The following is a 15,131-nucleotide window of genomic DNA, read 5'->3' as shown; positions in this document are numbered from 1 at the left end:
GATTAAGGAAAGATGCAAACAGCTTTTCATCCAATTAGGATTTTTTCCACAGTAAATCCTGAAAGAGATTTGACCAAGATTCTCCATGTTTTGATGTTCCACACCAAACATACATATATGCCACATGCATGCGGGTTTTCTTGGCATCTACTGATCCTCATTAATTTTCTTCAACTCCTTCATATTTTTTGTTTCCACAGTGCTCCCATATAGGACAAGCTTCTGAATTTGTGTAACGTCGGCACCGCCCTGATTGTCCTCTATAAAAATGCTCAAACTGCGAGTTGTTTCCATTTGCTCCAAATTTAATCCCTAATATTATTGCTATGACAACCTGAGACACAAACATCTGAACTCCTCCCTCCATGAAGAGAAACCTTCTTCTGAGTAAGCATACCGTCTAGAACTTTGAGATGGTGCCCACAACACACAGAGGACACAGAGCAGAGCAAAGGATAGCATGTGTCAAAATCCAGTTATGATCCGTGCACTCTGCCAACGCTCGCTAAAAGGATCTGTTGCCTTGAAATACAGCTCATATCCAATCCAAGCCACAGAAACAATGACATCCAGTGCCAATGCATTTATAAATTTCCTGTAAATTTCCAACTTGGCTAGCCGCCTCCTTGCCTGGAGCTTCTCCAATGTTTTAGACAAAGAAGTGAAAATCTAGAGTATCAAAAATGCATCCAAAATAGCAATTGGAAGGACAAAGAACATCCTTGTCTTCCCCGACAAATCATCAATTGTTCCAACATTCTCTACCACATCAAGCAATTCAGAAGCCAGGAAATATGTCGCTCCAAGAAGAAGCACCTTTGAAGTAAGACCACCAAGAATAGGCCTAACCACACCATAACCCATTGAAACAACCAAAAGGAGAAGATGGGCCACATTTTTCTTCACTGCCCCAAATGTAACGGCCCAGAATGTAATTCCCATGGGCGTGACTCCAGTTGCATTAAAATTTGCATACTCGAAGTACCACAGTGTCATTTCAAACATACCAAGGGCAATAACAAGGGTAATACAATTCTGAAGCTATAGTACATCCTTCCAAAACCTGATATACTGGGAAAACCAAATGAGTCCAAGTAATAGGTATACTAGCGACATAAAGCCATAAAAGGTCATTAGGGATGCCATCCTGCCTGGTAAATAACCTGTGGGATTTTTCCAAATAGTCTTTCCATCCAGCAACAGCTCCTTTAGGGCTGGTTCACAAAATATAAAATACAAGTTATACATTCCAGTCTTAGGAATTGTTACTGATTGTGCTGACAAAGTGTGGGAAATTTCATCTCCACTAAATTCAATATCTAATACGTAAGTCCATTTGGTATCTCCTGCAGATTGGCGCCAAATGACTTCGCCTTGTTTGCACCCCTCTATCTTGGCAAGGTCGGGAGTACAGCAGATAGCCTTTTGGCCACCAAATAGTGAACCACCAATATCATCTCGATCAGATGCCTCAAAGATGATAGCCTGGACCAGTCCAGTACTGTGTTCCATGCCAGAATGCTGAGCAGCAGCTTCCGTTGTCCTCCGCAAAGTAATATTTTCAAACTTGATGTAAGATTTTCCATTGTTGGGGCCGGATCTAGACTTCTGATCAGAGTCAATCGAGGCTCTCATGCCCTCGTTGTCTCCATAGAGCAGGTAAGCGTTTCCACTCTCCTTGAAGGAAGCGTCCTTGTATTCGTGCACTGACCCTTCAACTCCCACATTCACTGCAATTACCAGCAAAAGCACCACGAACAGCCAAGCTGAAGCCATCTTCATTGCGAAGGAACGAGTACCTTCACACATCCAAAACCTTCAACCTACCACTGAATTACATCGACTCTTGTTCTCCGTGTGTCCTGGTGCCATTAAGTTATCCTTTTTGTTTACAAGGAATAGTTTCAGACTACCCCAAATTAAAGGAATAGAAGCAAAACCTAGAAGAACATTTCCCCGATTGCTCTAAGACTATTTTGAGAAGCCTGATTGAATGACCAAAACCGCAGAGTAAAATACAACTGCAAACACGTACTGGTACCAAGACACCTAACGACCTAAACACAGCGGATTTTGATAAGTATGACAGCTGGGTGAGATTTGCTATGGATCAGCACAAAATCACCTAGACCGGGTTTCTGCGCTATGAAATCACATGAAACATGTTGCGTTGCGAAAACACCTAAAACTGACTTATGCGCTACGAAATTACTTAAGGAGCTTTGTAGCACATAATAACCTTTGAACAAAGCTGACACGCGGAAATTGTGTGAATTATGAGACCAGTGGTGAATGAGAATGCACAGTGGACTCCTAAGACTCAGACTCTAAGGCAAACAAAAACTCAAACCTAGACTAGCACCGAATTTTTTTACCATCAAACTAATGTGAGCGGTTTTGAAATTAGAATTCTTAAGTGATAACACAATGCATTGCTATTCCTTTAAGTGCTGATATAACTGGTTTTTACAGAATACTATTGATGTTCAATTACAGAGTATCAGTGTTGTAACACTTATTAATTGGTATTACTGAATTCATCTTAAAGATTATATATCCTTGCGATTGTTGAATCTATTGACGTTGCTGTTCCATTACAAAATACAGTCGTATTCCTTATAACTAAGACTGATAATTGGATTACCAAGATCAGATTACTATTAAGGTGTGTCGTGTGTTAAGTTATTGTGCATTTGTATTTGGCTTTCAAGCGCTGTTTCATATTCCATCATTAATCAGTGTTGTTCTATTTCCGTGTGCTGTTCGATTCATCCTTAAAGGTAGGGGATTGCCATTTGATTTCTGTAGGACACGATTGTTTCATTTATTCTTGTAGACTAAGGTGTTGCTGCTTATTAAACTCAGTTGTTGTTACAGTTTCCTAGTCGTTGTTCCATTCCTTATTTGTTGTTCCATTTCCTGTTATTTGCGTTATTATTGCTTCGGTGTGTAGAATGATCTGAGACTGTAGTGGGCATTGACATTTACTGTCTGGTTCCCAGATCGATGATCTGTTCCCTAATTTCCTTTGGTTTCATCAGTTTACAAAGGGATGAGTTACTGTTACTGAACCCTTGACTGATAAATTGCTTAGTTTTCTGAATGTACGGTTTAATCTTTAAAAGTATTTTTCTATAAACAAGCACCCGTTTACTCTTGTATTTTTTAGCACTATACTACTAGCATTACTCTGGCAAATGATAGCCTCAAACTGATACACTCTTTGAAATAACAAAACGTTCCTGGATTGACAAATTAATGTGAGGTAATTAGAGATGAAAGAGACCCTTTTTACTACTCGATAGAAATTATCAAAAAGAAAAATGCAGACATAACATCATTAAGGAAGAAACTCAAACTACCCTCTACAAAGGATCCTCAAACCAAGGAGATAATAGAATGTGAACAGCACAATGAATAAATGCTCAAGTTGATCATTAAGTAGAATATACAAATAAAGACCATGGAAGAGAAAATTGAGAAATTTCTTAAAGAAAAGGAGAAATCTGATCAACTAGTTATAGCTCCCATTACAACTATACCTATTAGAGTTTCAAGAACAACAGGGGAATCGACATCATCAACAGCAAAATCTACATCAACATCAGGAGATTTCAACAAAATCTTACAGGAGTTGACTCACAAGAAACAAGAGAATGAAAGGTTGAATAAGAAATTTAAGAATCTGGAGACTCGAAAGATTAAAAATGGCAATCTTTATGTTGAAGAGATGTAGAAAACCCATAGATTGACCAGAAAAATAAAAGAGTTGTAAAGTGAGTCATTAATAGTTCAGACCTTGGCCCAAGCCAAGGAAAGTGTTTGGGCTGATATCAGTCATGCTATAACTTTAGTTTGGCCCTCCATACAGATTATTTTTGAACAAGGAGAGCTGATAGATAGGTTCCAAACAACTATAGAAGAAGTTAGAGAAATTCTTAAGGATAAACCAAGTGAAGCCACATACATTATTAAAGTTTTAAATTCAAAACCAGGGCCAAGTTTGAGTAGAGACAGATTGTGGATAGGACTGAAACTATTTTGGAGATTAAGAAGGTTTTGTAGAAAAAGAATCTCATGACTCAGTTGGAGACGAAGTGCCAAGCCTTAAAAATTGATGTCCAAAGGTTTCATTTCAAGTTCAACTTACTCAACCAGAGGGGAATACCAGGATTAGTGGCACAAGATGATAGGTTGATTAGTTCGGAGGAATATTGTCAAAATATTTATTCCATTGCAACTGATAAAGTTAGTTTTGCAGGTATAAAGGGTCATCTCACCGGGAAACAAATTTTAGAGGCTTTAGATTTTGATTTGACAATTAAGCATGAGATTAAACACATTTTTGTAAACAAGCCCACTTTTGAAAAGTGCACTGAGGTTGATGAAGTTTACAGGAAATTGCTAAATCTTTCTATACCAACTGAAGACAGATGGGATCACTTATGTGAAACTATCAAGTAACTTTCATCATCAACTGATAAACAGCTGGGCAACACTTTTTAGGTACCATATCATCAACAAATTCCTTAAAGATAGTGCCAGCACTTAGTAGTTTTAAGATTCCTATATTTTTGTACTATTTTTGTATTTTTATTTAGAAGTATCTAGAAGAACTTTTATTTTTGTATAAAGAACTCCTCCTTCGAGTTATTAAGGGTTGAAACCTTGGATGAGATTTCAAAGCAAAATTGTATTCAAGCTGGAGATTTGCTTCAAGTAAATGAAAGGATTCTGAATTTGCCTCCTATAGTTTTTCTCCTCGTGAGTTTTCTTATGTGTTTATTTCATTATGTCTTTCTTCATGTATTTAATCCTTTATGCAGAAATCTAGGTAAGATCATACTGAGTATTAGTCAGTCTTAAATCCCCTGTGAAGTTATAGACAATAATTAGGGAATCATTTATAAAACTATTTGTTAATATAAAATCCTCTATATCAATTAATTGTCACACCCATCTGCATTAGATTAATATATTTTGTTGTACAAAAAAAAATTGTTTACCTGTATTATTTTCTTAAAACCAATCAAATATTATATCTGAATATTTAGTAAGTTATATTTCATCAAGACTCTGCTATTCACCCACTTTAAATCAATTAACTATTTTAGACAAACAGACAAACCTTTCATCTTATTTGGAAATTCTTAAGGTTTAATCACCTGCTTTCAAACTGTTCATAACATCGGTCATCTAAAAAAATTAAAAAAAAAACAAAACATTTTAGATGCTCTGGCATGATTAACTAACCTAGAATCATCTCAAAGGACAACAGTACCCATTGGTCTGAAAACTTATGGGTATTCTCATAGCCAAACAATCTACACATCATTGCAGCAGCAAAATAATAGGGTGAATTAATAGAGGCTATAGCATACATACCCTTTTCCTCCCTCTTATGCTTTCTTGGGTCTCTTCTCCATCCTCAAATCACCTCAGATTGGTGTTCATTTTCCTGCATTAAATTGTCAATGAACTCTTTATCATATTTCTTCTAAGCTGTTGGGAGGTGGTACATTGCAGACAAGTCTTTTGCATTGAAAGAGTTGATGACCATTTGTCTCTTGGTCATGAAGTTATATCTGTGATGTTCATATGATCAATGACCCACCTAATCATATCCATATAAGGCAAGATGCTTGGGTGAGCGCCAATTCTATGGAGAAATGAATTGGCCACATCACTGTATGTAATTTCTGAAATAGGAACCCTATCCTCTGTTGTGACTATTCTTCCTGTGACTTTTGGCCCTTCATCTTCAAAAAGCTTATACATGGCCTCCCAGCTAGAGACCCCAACATCATGGGTGCATGTCGTGTCAGAAAATAGCACAGGAATTTTTGTGACCTCAGGAGGAGGAGCAACTGGCTGTTGTTGAACGAGAATTTTCCTTCTGGGTTTAGCTGGTCGAGACATTTCTCGTGAATTTTGTTTATCGGGACTAGCCTACAAAGAAAAAACACAAGAATGACTAACGCCTGCACTTAGCAAAAATGACCAATTATGCATGAATCCAATACTTTTATGAGAGAAATCTTCAAGAATAATTAGTATTAATGAAATCATTTCGAATATCGAAAACCATAAATTCATTGCATTTCGCCATTAATTGATAAAACGTGCATCCACATGGCCTTCGACACACGTCAGCTTTAACAGACATTTTTATCAAATAAGTCAGATGGTTAACCTACCAAAACTTGTGATCTCCTCTGCCTCCGGACCTGATTAATTTTATCATAACATCTTTAATGTAAAATCACAACAGCCCTTCATCGCAGCTTTTGAAATGAAACCTTCGCTCAGATCTGCCGATCCCGATTGCGATATGTCTTACTGTATGCGTCAACTTTACCAGAGATTTTTATTGGAAAAATTAGATGGTTGTCCTAGAAAAACTTGTGATCTTGTCTATCTCCAAACCCGATTAATTTTATCAGAACATCTTTAATATAAAATCGCATCTGTCCATCACAGCTTTTGGAATGAAACCTTCGCTTGCATCTGCCGATCTCCGATTGTGATATGCCAATAGCCCTTAATTCCTTTGAACTCTTTGTGACTATCGTTCTAGCCCCTAAATCAGAGCCCTCTCTATTGGCCATTTCTAATCGAAGGTGTAACCTTGGTGCATGACATGTCAATTCACTGATTGTCGATCGTCGATCACCTTCTGTGTTTGGCCCTTCGTCCTGTATCTCTTCACGTGACCGCAGTCTAGCCCCCCATATCAGAGCCCTTCAATCGGAAGTTATCAATCAGAGGTTTCACATTGATTCACAATACACCTCAACCTCCGATCATTGATCTCCCATACGTGATGCCATCACTGCCACATATCTGCCACTTGTCACCTTGTGAGTAATGCCACGCGTTACCCTTTTTGACCTATTGTGAGCCTTGAAACTACCGAACCCTACTGTCATGTATCAACCGTGTTCGCATGCCGTGATGACATCATCCTCCACATGTCACTTCTCGCAACCAATTACTGGCTACCACGCATCCCTTAACACATCCAATCGTTGTTGCCACGTGTCTCTTATCGGATCCAGTCTTTTTCTACCATATGTCCCTTTGGGAGGAGAGAGAAAACGCTCCAACTTCTTTCATTTTGAAGACAAATCATTTGTTAATTTGTTATCACCCATCCCGACACATTATCACTAATGACCCATTCCGGGAGATTTCATCGCATATCGCAACTCGCATATCGTCGTTTTTGAAACATGGTCACTCTGCCTCAATTCCAAAGATAAAGTTCATATCTTGGACCCCTGACTGTCGATTTCGATATCATAGGACCCCCGACAACCGATATCGACTTTCATATAGTGTAACCTCTAATAATTGTCGATCGTCGATATCATATGCAAATGCAATTTGTTTTTTTATAATGTTTTTGTGTCATTTCGCCTCCATTGTGACACAACTTTTGTTAAAATTGGAAACCAGGGCAAAACTTCATGTGGGTCATTTTATTCATGGCTAATAATATTTTTATTAGATTCCTCTCATCGAGAGGTGTAGGATTGATATAAAGATCATCCAATTCCGATAAGTATTCATGGAGATATGAATTTATTTTGATTATGGAATTATTATCAAGCCGACCTACAACTCATGTAGGCTCAGAAGCCCAACAGTCACATCTATTCACCCACCAACGTTATGTATAAATATAAGAGGACTTTTCCTCATTTGGACTCACTCATCTCATCACATCTCTCTCTCTCTACTGCGCAGATATGAGTCTCTTCTCTACTGCGCTGAAATGGGTCTCTCTCTCTCACACATGTGAAGCCGGAAGCTGTTGAATTTGAAGCTGCAACTGCAGAAGTAAAGATTGACTTGCGTGGCCTAGAAGATGTCCTCTTTGGAACTGCACTGTAGGTTCATCTGAAACTCCTTCGAAATCCGCAACTTTTGGTGGTGGAATGAAGTCAATCTGACGAACGGTTTGCAAGATATCGACTGCCCTAGTTTGAAGCCAAAAACTGCTGAAACTGAAGCTGCAACTGCAGAAGTAAAGATTGACTTGCGTGGCCTAGAAGATCTCCTCATCTGAACTACGCTGTAGGTTCATTTGAACCTCCTCTGGAAGCCGAAACTTTTGGTGGTGGAATGAAGTCAATCCGACTGTCGGTTTGTGAGATATGGTCTGCCCTAGTTTGATAATGAAGCCGCTAATGTTGATGCTGCTGATCTAGGGTTTGCTACTGCTGATATGAATCAGATTTATTGTACTATTTCTCTCTGCTGAATTATTGAAGATAAAATAAGATTTTATCAAAGGGTTTCCCCACACATTGTGGGGTTTGTCCCTGGCTAGCCGCCACATCTTGTGTCTCTTGTCTTGGCGTGTTTTCTGTCAATCGTTTAATGTTCTATCTGCACTTTACTTTATGTACATGTGATTGCTAATCGGTGGAATATAATAAGAAAAATAAGTAAACTGTTATAAGCATAGAACATACCATAACTTAACAACTTTCCAATATCGCATATTTGTGATGTATGTCATCCTAAAAGCGCTCTTTTTGGCTCTGTCAGTATCGGTATCTTCATCCCTCCGTCAGTGATCAAATTCTCTTGTTGCATTGCATGTTAGGTGTCTCACTCGGTCAGCTGCATTCCATTAGGATCATGGATCATCTGATGGTAGTGGCTTATTATACATTTTCCCTCATGTCCTTTACCTGCTGGCCCATTTCCATTCATCTAGATCATCTGCAGTCATTTTTTGTCTTTAAATCTGTAAAGTCATTTTTAGGCTTTTCGGTCTTATTAGGTCAAGGGTTTTCATCAATAAGGTCTCAAAATGCTCAATGACGGTCAGCACGCACATGAGGAGGTCAAATAAAGTTCCAGTAACATTAAATTCTATAATCACATGCTCAGAGACTGATTTTTCTTCAAAACCATGTTTTGAGGAAAAACAGAGTATTTTATGTTTTCATGTATAAATTTGATATAATTTCACTTTTTTCATATGTAATAGCTTCAGTGGCAACCCGAGTCACCTTTCCAAGCTTCAACATCTCCATCACCTACAAGGCAAACAAAAAGTCAAATCATTCAATTCATCAAAGGCAAAATAAAGCAAAACTGCCCACAAACAGAGTTTGAAAAGTAAGTCAAATGCAAACATTACAAAAGTGGGTTTTTATGAGTGAAAAATTAAAATCTTTTGTATATAAATAATTTGTCATGTTCAAAGAGCTCATTTTCATCTAAAGGAGAAAGACTGAGCAAGAGAAAGGCCGTGTTGGAGAAAAAGAGCAAAATCGCAGCAAACTGTGCAAGTTTCAGGGGCGCGGCGCATTGGGTCGTGGGTGCGGCACATTGGGCCGCCCTCCACAGTGCAAAAAATACACAGGTGCGACACATTGAAGTGGCGCGGTGCGTTGAGTTTTTGGCGCAGCGCACAGGGCTTCAAGCCCGATTTCACCCACAAACTCATTCAAACTACCAAATTTGCTCAATTTCCACCTATTCAAGTAAGTCAAGCCTTCTTCCACTACCAGTGAATGAGTTTCTCTTAAAGTTTATGGTGATTTAATGAGATAAAACTGAAGCCATACCTCCTTTCAATTTTTTCTCAAAAACAATTGCTTAGGGTTTACAATTTGTGTTTTTGCTGCCAAGTCCACTCCATCACTCCCTCACTCTTTGATTCCTTCATTTATTTTCCAGTTTCATCAACTCATTCCCTAATTCCCATATCCCTAAATTCACTAACCCCATATCCCTAACTCCCACTATCCCAAACCCTAGTTACAAATTCCTAAACCCTAATTGTTGTCCCTAAGCCTACTTACTGTCCCTAAACCCCCTATTCCCCAAAATCTTGTCAACAACATTCCCAAAACCCCTCATACCCTCTCCCTCCACAGTCCCTCATACATTCTCATCCTTGGTAGCAGAAAACTAAAGACACCTTAAATCTCTTCATACTCATCTAAGAAAACCCAAACATTGGCAAACATGGAGTCTGATCCTTCCTATGACTGAGATGAGGAGACACACAGTGATTCTTCTAGAGAAATGCATGCACCAAGGAGACCTCACAAGGGTGGTAAACATATACGAGAGGAGCCTACTTCACTTGCCGAGCTGCAGGCCTGCCCTCTTGCTGTCACATGCTTTCAACACCAATCCTGTTATCAGTTCTGTGAGATGGTAGAGAGAGTCCAGTACCATCATGAGTTGGCCAGGTTGTTTGTGCTCCATCTTCATAATGGCCAAGTCACTCTAGCAGGTGTGACATTCACCTTGACACCGGAGTCTATTTCTCTAGCAACTGGCATTCCAAATGTCAGTGAGCAGTGGAATAAAAGGTAGCAGATTGACAGAGAACATTATGAGCCTTACATCAAGGCTGGTTATCAGAGACATCTCAACAGAGTTTTTCCCTTTCGGTATCTGAAAGACTCATATGCTCCCTTGATGAAACTCATAATTAAGTATTTCAGCTGTGAGGGCTGGTTTTCTCGCCTGTATGCCTATCATATCAAATTGTTGATGCACTTTACTAGGGTGAGAATGATGAATCTCCCCTACTTTATTTGCCAGAACATTGAGAAGATGACCACCTTAGTGCACAGGAAGACTCCTCAGCAGCAGTATAACAGCATATATCATTTTGCACTAATCAAAATTGTGGTCTTGCATCAGCTTGGTTTACAAAACATCTCATGGGAGGATTTTATTTCACATGAGGTCTTCACAGTTCCTCAAAAACCTCCAGCAGCTTTTCATGAGACAAGTGGACCTTCACATCGGCAGAAGATTCATGAGACATAAACCACTAGTGTGCCAATGTTTATCACCTACCAAAAGGGCACTAGAAGGTTGTTTGCAGCAACAAAGCGAGTATTATCTCCACCCAAGGTGGAAGGTATCACACTTCCTCCATCAACAGAGTAGGTTCAGGACAAGAGCAAGTGGCCATTACATGATGAGGGGCCTTTAGGAGGGCAAGAGACGGATTTTATTCTCATTCAGGATGATGACACCAATTTGGGCCCACAAAGCTCAAAGCTCAAGGAAATCATTTAGGAGCAACAGGCGGACATTAATGATTTTTCCCTCAACCTAGAAAGAGCCAAGTGGATAATAAAATATCTAGAGCAGAGAAACAAAGAACTAGAGGATCAGCAAAACATTATGGAGCTACAAAACATACGAGAAAACTGCCAAGCTGCTAAGAGGAGGAAAGTGAAGCTCACACCACTTGAACAAGAAATCAATGCTGATCGTGAGTCTTGGCTTGAGAGGACAAATATCCACTTAGAAAAGTTGCTAGAGAAGGCCAACAGGGAGAAAACTATGTTGAGGCACATGGCCTACCATTACTTGGCGAGAAACAAAAGTTGCAATGCATGAATCAGGAACTTGAAGGCCAAGTTGAAGAAAGCATCAAGGAAGCGAAAAGAGAAAGATAGACTTCAAATCTTGGCTGAGGCTTCCTTGGCCCAACATAGTACTTAATGGAGGACACTCAGCCCAAATTTCAAAAAATTTGGGACACTTTTGGCAATTTTTAAATTTTAGGCCCAAAAAACAGGTTTTTATGCCTGATGCGTCGTGCCACCTGGCGCTCGCTTTTGATGGAGACCTCCTTTTGAGGAAAACTCAGCATTTTTGGATTTTTCATGGAAAAATATGCATGCCTACCAATGGCCAAGAAATTTTGATAGGTTTTGAGCTTCCAAAAAGGTCAAAAACACCTCAAAAATGACCTTTCTGCCCCTTTTTGGACACATAGAAAGCAGTGTTGGGAGAACTCAGTTTTGGAGGGGTAAATGGAGGCGAAATTCAAAAATTTCACTTGTTCTGGATAGTAGACAGGCAAAAATTTCCAACAAGCATACTTGGAGCAAATTTGGACACCAGGAAGGTCTCCAAAATCAGCTGCAAAAAGGCGCTACGCATAGGGAAATCAGCGCGACGCATTGGAGGAATTTTGCTCAGTTTGACCAAAAATACTCTGTTTTTCGCCTAGTTTCTTGACAGTTTGACTTTTCTCCTTATAATTGTCAAACTCATGATGTAATTTAATGTGACTTGATGGATTTTGATGTAATTATGCTAAATTTTCACTCATAGAGGTAGATTCATCCATGAAAAGGTAGTTTGCAACTGAATGAATCAGTTCCTAGTTTTTAGAGTCAAGCTGTTCCACTGCCTACTTTTTAGTTCTTAGTTTAGAATTTGTTGGAACAACTCCTAAAATCATGAGCTCGACCCCTAGAGGCTAGGATGAGTTGTTGTTTGCCTATATCTTGTGTTTTTTCAGACATTAGCACGGGTTGGACTTTTGGGTAAGCTTGGAGCTTCATTGTATACACATTTCAGCAGTTTGGCTAAGGAATAGACCAAGGTTTGCAGCACTTTATGGGATTCATGTGGCATCTTGCTTTGGTATTGTGTTTCCTCCTGTAATTGTAAGTTTACATGTGTTTTATGTATGCCATCATCTCTCTTTGCTTCATATTAACTAAATCAAACAAGGATAAAGGTAGAATCCATTGAAATTGTAGTGCTCCTAGGGTTTTTTTAGTTATTTATGTTTTCAGCTATTTGAAGAGGATCCCTGAGATTTTCTTGCCCTCTTCATCTTCTCACCTGTCTAAAGCTCTCCATTTCATTCAATTTGAAGTACCAAATCATTTTCCTACCTTGCCCCATAGAGATCTCTGCAAAACTGAGCCTCATTCCCCAAATCCAAATATGCCTTTGCATTTGAGCCAACAAAACATCATAAAATTCAACCAAACTCTTCTGCACACATACCTAGCCTAAAATCAGTCTTCACATCAGTCATCTCAAGCCTCATTGATCATCTTTTGCTGAGATTGACATGGAAAGAGCCCTCTCCCGACCTGGTAGGGCTAGCTACCAGCTGAAGTGTGGTTTGATGTTATCCTAAATCCTACCTTTCTCAGCCTGAGGTAGATTTAGGCACTAACATAGTGGCGACCATACTGGGGAAGAAATTGTTTGTTTGTTAGTGTTCTTTGTTTTATAAACTACAAACGGATCCTGAAGTTATGCCAAGTAGCCTTTGAAACGCTCTTGCTTTGCATTAGTGAAAGTAGATAAAAGCTGCTTCAGTCAATCTCCAGTCTAGTCTTATAAACGGAAACAATTGACTTGCAAATTGCCCCAGTACATCTGATAATTCTAAACCTTTGGATGTTAAGTTTAGAATTTGATAAGCTGAACAAGTTGGTAATGTCCATTTGATTTATTGGAAATAATAACACACTGGCTTCCAGAAGACACACCAGAGAAAATCTGGATCCTGATCCACCTCTTATGTATGAAAATCCCAATCTTTTTCCGAGAATCCTTCGTCAAGAAAGTTTTGTGATTCCAGTGTTCAAATCTCATTCATGTCCTGTGGTTTTTGAGTATCTTGAAGATCTTGAGTTTGATGAACAGTTTCATCTGTCGTTGTTTGAGACTAAATCTGAAAGCGATGTTGGTTTTACTGTCCTAAATCCAGAGTTCGTCAAAGATCTTGAAACTGAAAAGACCAATAAATCAATTGATGATTATATCTTGAAACTTCAAACTTCCATTGTGGCTACAAACATTCCCGAATTCTTAGAGTCTACATCTGCAACTCTTGGGTCATCCGCAATTGCATCTAGTTCAGAAATTCCCACCGAAACTCCTTTCATTCCCACCATTCCCGTGCAGCCTTCTATCTCTAATCAAAAATCTGCAATGGTGTCACCTCCTTCTACTCCTTCTACCCCTCAAACATCAAAAATTTCGTCACCTCCATCCATATCACATACACCTCATACATTAGCAACACCAAATCCCCCTACATCCCCAAGACCTGTTGTAAATCCACCTAGAGAAATGGCTGCCTAATTTGCACCCCTTGTGTTGCCTCAAAATTTGGATGACATGCCCACCAATTATCAAAGAAAAATTCCATTGTTTGATGGCACTCCTCAAGGTATTACAGCTCAACAACATGTGGATAGGATGGCAGATTTCTTTGACCTTCATGAGATTGATGCTGAAAATGTGACTATGAGACTGTTTGTACAAACTTTTGGAGGTGAAGTGAGGAAGTGGTTCAGAGCTTTGCCGGCTGCAAGTATCACTACATTGCCTAATCTTTAGAGACAATTCTTGGATCGCTGGGAAGTGAAGAAAAATCCTCTTCAGATCCTTTCCGAATATGAGAACATCAAGCGGAATGTTGGTGAGTCTGTTCAAGATTATTGTATTAGATTCAATTCTGTTTACAATGCAATTCCTGCTGATATAAAGCCACCTATGGGGCTGGCTTTGATTAAGTTTCCAGATGGTTTCGATCCTGATATGGCCTATCAATTAAGAGAAAGAGATCCGGCCACTTTGGAAGACATGCAGAAAATTGCAGTCAGCGTTGAAGCAAATCTGCTTGCCAAGAGAGCTAGAACAAAGGCTGAAAAGAAGGTAACAATAAAGGAAGAGGTTTCCACTTCAGATCAAGTGCTCCGTAAGATGGAGAAGATGTTTGACAGATTGACAATTGACAAGCTTGAACCACAAGTCAGAAATCCCAACTTCCGTGGTCAGCAGCAACCACAATTTAGAATCAAGCAAAGAGAGCAACGAGCACAAGACCAAGCAGCACAGCAGCAGGTGAAGACACCCTTACAGCAGAATTTTGTACATGGTCTGGAATCAGATGATGAGGAGAATGTAATTGGAGAAGAGAATCATTTCTTTACACCTGATGATATGCCAATTTTTATCACTGAAGACGAGGAGTATTCCGAGAACTCAGCTGTACAAAGGGACGAAAATTTCATCTTGGCAAATGAAACAGTTCTTGAAGAAGAGTCTGATGAATATCAGAGAGGGTACATGAATGCTTTGACAGCCCAGCAGCGACAATATTCACTCAGAAGTAGAGATGTGCCCATAAATCCAATTCAGAAAAGGAAGGAGACAACACCGCCAAAGAATGATCCTCCCATTGTGCAGAAAAAGGGAAAAGAGACAGCTGATCCTACCACCAACAAAACGCCATCAGCAAATGAAAGATCCAATCAGCCAAGTGTATCAAAGGAGAAAACTGAAAAGAAGGACGTTTCAGCTAAAGAGGTAGAGAA

At 39.2% G+C, this 15,131-nt stretch overlaps 1 pseudogene; it reads right to left on the bottom strand.

Moving 5' to 3' along the window:
* Window positions 1–298: 298 nt before the first annotated feature.
* Window positions 299–1,809, bottom strand: LOC149256950 (uncharacterized; annotated as a pseudogene).
* Between the last annotated feature and the right edge of the window lie 13,322 nt (window positions 1,810–15,131).

Source organism: Pinus tabuliformis, chromosome 6, assembly GCF_031772625.1.
Source record: "Pinus tabuliformis cultivar Carrire ecotype Pingquan chromosome 6, CPIR1, whole genome shotgun sequence".
Classification (NCBI taxonomy): Eukaryota; Viridiplantae; Streptophyta; class Pinopsida; order Pinales; family Pinaceae; genus Pinus; species Pinus tabuliformis.
This window is presented reverse-complemented; position numbering and strand designations above follow the sequence as displayed.